This window comes from Bison bison, unplaced genomic scaffold (genome assembly GCF_000754665.1).
Source record: "Bison bison bison isolate TAMUID 2011002044 unplaced genomic scaffold, Bison_UMD1.0 scf7180017864081, whole genome shotgun sequence".
NCBI classification, from domain to species: domain Eukaryota; kingdom Metazoa; phylum Chordata; class Mammalia; order Artiodactyla; family Bovidae; genus Bison; species Bison bison.
The window spans coordinates 107,931-113,877 of record NW_011494653.1 but is presented as its reverse complement, the minus strand read 5'-3'; positions in this window follow the sequence as shown (position 1 = coordinate 113,877).

Sequence of the window (5,947 nt, the reverse complement as noted above, 5' to 3'; positions counted from 1 at the left end):
GAACTCTGGGAGTTGGTGATGGACAGGGAGGCCTGGCGTGCTGCGATTCATGGGGTCGCAAAGAGTTGGACACGACTGAGCAACTGAACTGAACTGAATGAATATTCATATTTAAATTTTATCCAGAGCTTGTCACATAGCAAGTACAATTTTTAAATGCCAGAAAGTTTGTGCAATAGGCAAGTGCCCAGACTAGGTTGGATTCGCAAAAATAATTTCACAATGTTAAAAAATTATGCAGCAATGTGTCTAAGAACTTTATGCTGGTAATAAACTTTGGCATTGCTGACTCAATGGACATGAGTTTGAGCAAGCTCCAGGAGTTGGTGATGGACAGGGAAGCCTGGCGTGTTGCCATCCACAGAGTCACAAAAGTCAGACATGCCTCATCGACTGAACTGAACTGAACTGAACTGAATAAATTTTGTGTTAAATACAATAGGGTAGCCTTGAAGCCAGAGGAAACCTGATACTTTCAGAAAAAAAAAAAAGCTGTATGTCATTCAGAGAACCCACTCTGCTGCCACTTCACATGATTATGTGTGTGTGTGTGTAGTATTAATTATTCAAAGTATAATTCCTACAAGAGAAGGGATCAGCAACTTTGTAAGTAATACAAAGAGTATCCTTGGATAAAATGCTGGCATCTTTCACAGTGGGGTACCATAGCCTTGATGTGGGTATTAGAAAGAATGCAGAGACAGCTAAGAGTAGTACCAACTTTAATATAATGCAAATAATATTTTCCATTTTTTATATATACAGTACAAAGAGTATTTTATGATCTTTAATATTCCATCTGAACTCTTCTATTAACAGATGTTTTCTTATACTGCAAGCATCCAAAAGATAAGAACTTTAATAATTGATACTTCTACTGCTAGTAGTATGTTATTGGTGCTATTACCCCTTCTACAACTAATACTATTATTAAGAAACAGAATAATTTTAACATAAACATTAGAAAAAAATTCAGAGACATCTTCAATCTGCTTACATATTACATATGCAGAGAAGCATTTTGGAGTTGTAATCATAAAGTTGTTTTCAATTCTTTTAGGTTTTATTCATAGAAATTAAAAAAAAATGTTTTGACACAAACTTCATGATTCCAAGTCTCAATATGCACAATGTATTAACCTTGCAATTTTTGAAGTTGTGGGTCTTATATTTAATTTAAAAGTGAATATAATTTTCTTTTCTTTAAGTTGGAAATTTTTACGTTAAATTCTTATGGAAGACATAACTGAACCAGTAGATATATGTGTATACCTTCTAGCATTTCCATTTGTCTTTCCAAAAATGTTATTCAGAATGACAGTGCCACCAGTAGTATATAAATGTTTATTCATTCAAATATCTTACCACATTTGCTAAGTTTTCTAGTATTTATTGATTTGATAATATGATTTTATATGGACTTTAATTTTATTAAAAACTATACTGAAAAGCATTTTGAAATAAATCTATCATTATTTTAAGCGATTTTTAAGTGCTATGAGATTGTTTTCTAATTATTCTATTTTAAAATATATATTTATTTACAAGGACACACATCATGTTTATAAGAAAGAATACAATCCTAAAATAATTGCTTTAGGCCTTTCTAATACACTATAACACTTTCCCTGTTTATTGTTTATTAAACTAAATACTATTGATTCCATTATGGGAAAAAGGTATTTTCTAAAACTATAAAAAAGAGTAAAGAGGATAATGTGGGAAAACTCTTCTAACAATAGAAACTTTGGTTAATTTTCAGAGAATAATTCTTTTGTTCATATGTCTGAAGAAGATGCTTCTTCAGTTTTCTTTTTATAGAAAATTTACTTTGTCAGCAAGATATGCTTGTTTACTGCCAACATGTACAAACTAGTTTATCTTCTTGTAGAAATAAGTACAGTCACTTTACTACACCTTATAGAACAATGCCTTCTTCTAATGTTCATCCTTAGAGGAGCAAGATAGAGTAAATAATATTTTAAATTCAATAGAAATAAGAAAAATTCTCAGTAAGCATTTTTAAAGAAAAATACAGAGCTCCCAATCAACTGAAACTTTAAATATATGATTTGCAATCTCTAATCTTCCTTATATGTAACTAGGTTCAAACCAGTTTTAGAGAAAAGTTTTATTTGTAATTATTATATTTTCAATGTACTTACACTTTTAAAAATCGGTACAAGAAATTATTAAGGTATGATTTAGCCTTATAACTTTTGATTCACTCGGTGACTTTTGCAAATTTGTTTTATATGCAATTCTTATGTAAAGGAGAATACTAGATTAGCAATCACTACACTGTTACTGCACCATACTGCTGGCATGCTCTACTAGATTGTGAGATACTTGAAGGCAAGAACCATAGCTTTTACTTATCTATTTCTACCACTTAGCAGAGTGCTTTTCACAGCATGAATGATTATTGAATCACTAGAAAAATGATGACTAGAGGGCAAATCCTACTGTGCAATATATTTGGGATTTCTTCTCTGAGAGATAGAAACCATGGTTTTGTTGAAATTCATATAAGGGTTTGTATTTTTCTGTATTTATTGTCTTTAGCTTAATTACACCTATAATCCCCATTTCTAAAGTTTTTTAAGTATCATGAAGTTAGTGTACAAGCTGTATGATGAACATTTCCTTAACAGTCTCAATTATAATCATGTGAATTAAAAAAAAAATCAGTATAGCCTCAGTAAGAGAAACTCATATGACATAATCATGGACAAGGGCAAACAAATTTGACATTTTCCCAGATAATAGGGAAAGACAAATAAGTCACTCTAAGGGCATTTTTAGTATTAATTCCTTGCATTCCTGTAAGTCCCAACTGCCAGGCATACTTACCCTGGCTCTGGTGAAATGGTATCTTTTTCCTGTGCATGACAGAAAGAAATCTCAGTATCAAAACTGAAAAATGTATATGTGACAGAAACTCAAGGAGAATCAGCAATTACACCTCATGGAAGTAGAAAATTACCAGCATATCAAAAAAGTATCAGTAATGCATGAAGCATACTTGAGTCATAAAAACTCAACATACATGACGGGACCCTAACTATCTTGCCTGACACCAATGAAGATTTTTTGGCACAATTTTATTAATAGATGTAAAATTAGTTCTCATTATATTGTACATTGACTAATAAGTAATGCAATATTTAAAGTGCAGTATGTGGAATGTTTGAATCCAATTAAATTGAGCAGTTCTTTCAATAGATTTTGTCAGCTGAATGTGATGGATTCTCTTTCTCTTTCCTATTCATGAACCATTGTTCTTTGTCCAACTTATTGTTAAAAACAAGTTAAAGTTTATTGACTAATTTTTCAGTGGCAAGATTATTTTTAGCAAGCTAATCTGTAAATATAATTGAAATGAGTGTCTGCAATGGATAGAACCCCATGAATTTAGTTTATTTTTATTTTTACATTTTGAATTTGTTTTAGTTGTAAAGTTTTATATGATCATAGTAGGTAATGTGAGTTTGGGGTTTGTTACAGAAATAAGAAATGGTCTTCAGAGATTCTGTGTGCCTGCCTTCTTTCCACTGGGATCGTCCCTTCAGGTCCTCAATGTGTCCACTGGGATTGCCCCTTCAGACCCTCAGTGCATCTGCTGGGGGTGCACACAGTGTGTGTCTGGTGGCAGTGTGCTGCAGGCTGAGAGCGCTAGTCACATGGCCATGCATGGTTGCTAGGGGTGCCTGAGGCTGCCCACTCACCCAGCAGGCTGAGGGAGAAAGCAACATAGAGCCAGTGCCCAGCCATAGTGAAGCTGAGTCTGCAGGATGTTTTAGCATCTGTGCTGTATGGACGGAGAAGTCTTGAGGCTACTGTAAGAATAAGACTGAAAGCTAGAGGTAGGAGGCTTGAATCCAAAACTTGAGAAGACCAGAGAATTCCTGATTCCAGGGAACATTAATAGACAAGAGCTCATCCAAAATCCTCCATAAAGTGAAGTGAAGTCTCTCAGTCATGTCCAACTCTTTGCGACCCTGTGGACTGTAACCTACCAGGCTCTTCCGTCCATGGGATTCTCCAGGCAAGAATACTGGAGTGGGTTGCCATTTCCTTCTCCACAGGATCTTCCTGACCCAGGGATGAACCCAGGTCTCCGGCCTTGCAGGCAGATGCTTTAACCTCTGAGCCACCAGGGAAGCCCCAAAATCCTCCATACCTACACGGAAACCAAGCTCAACCCAAGAGTGAACAAGTTCCAGAGCAAGACATACCATGCTAATTCTCCAGCAATGCAGGAACACAGCCCTGAGCATTAAAATGCAGGCTGCCCAAAGCCATGCCAAACCAATAGACACCCCAAACTCAGTACTGGACACGTCACTGCACTCCAGAGAGAAGAGATCCAGCTCCACCTACCAGAACACTGACACAAGCTTCCCTAACCAGGAAAACTTTACAAGCCACTTGTCCAACCCCACCCACAGGGAGGAACCTCCACAATAAAGAGGAACCACAAACTTCCAGCCTACAGAAAGGCCACCCCAAACACAGCAATATAAACAAGATGAAAAGGCAGAGAAATATTCAACAGATAAAGGAACATGATAAATGACCACCAAACCAAACAAAAGAGGAGGAGATAGGGAGTCTACCTGAAAAAGAATTCAGAAAATAATAATAAAGATGATCCAAAATCTTGAAAACAAAATAGAGTTACAGATAAATAGACTAGAGACAAGGACTAAGAAGAGGGGCAAGAAATGTTTAACAAGGACCTAGAAGAAATAAAAAAGAGTCAGTCAATAATGAATAATGCAATAACTGAGATCAAAAGCACTCTGGAGGGAACCAACAGTAGAATAACTGAAGCAGAAGATAAGATAAGTGAGGTGGAAGATAGATTGGTGGAAATAAATAAAGCAGAGAGGAAAAAAGAGAAAAGAATTAAAAGAAATGAGGACAACCTCAGAGACCCTTGTTGAATGTCCTAACATTCAAATCATAGGAGTCCCAGAGAAGGAAACAAAAAGAAAAGGCATAAGAAAATACTTGAGGAGATAATAGTCAAAAACTTCCCTAAAATGTGAAAGGAAATAGCCACCCAAGTCCAAGAAACCCAGAGAGTCCCAAACAGGATGAACCCAAGGCAAAACACCCCAAGACACATATTAACCAAATTAATGAAAATCAAACACAAAGAGAAAATATTAAAAGCGGCAAGGGAAAAGTAACAAATAACCCACAAGTGAATTCCCATAAGGATAACAGCTGATCTTTCAATAGAAACTCTTCAGGCCAGAAGGGAATGGCAGGACATACTTAAAGTGATAAAAGAGAAAAACTTACAACCTAGATTACCGTACCTAATAAGGACATCATTCAAATAAGGATAAATCAAAAGCTTTACAGACAAGCAAAAGCTGAGAGAACTCAGCACCACCAAAACAGCTCTTCAACAAATGCTAAAGGATCTTCTCTAGACAGGAAACACAGAAAAGGTTTATTAACTCGAACTCAAAACAACAAAGTAAAGGGAAATGGGATCATCTGTTCAGTTCAGTCACTCAGTCGCGTCCGACTCTGTGCAACCCCATGAGTTGCAGCACGCCAGGCCTCCCTGTCCATCACCATCTCCCGGAGTTCACTCAAACTCACATCCATCGAGTCGGTGATGCCATCCAGCCATCTCATCTGTCGTCCCATTTTGCTCCTGCCCCCAGTCCCTCCCAGCATCAGAGTCTTTTCCAATGAGTCAACTCTTTGCATGAGGTGGCCAAAGTACTGGAGTTTCAGCTTTAGCATCATTCCTTCCAAAGGACACCCAGGGCTGATCTCCTTCAGAATGGACTGGTTGGATCTCCTTGCAGTCCAAGGGACTCTCAATAGTCTTATCCAACACCACAGTTCAAAAGCACTAATTCTTCAGCGCTCAGCTTTCTTCACAGTCCAACTCTCGCATCCATACATGACCACTGGAAAA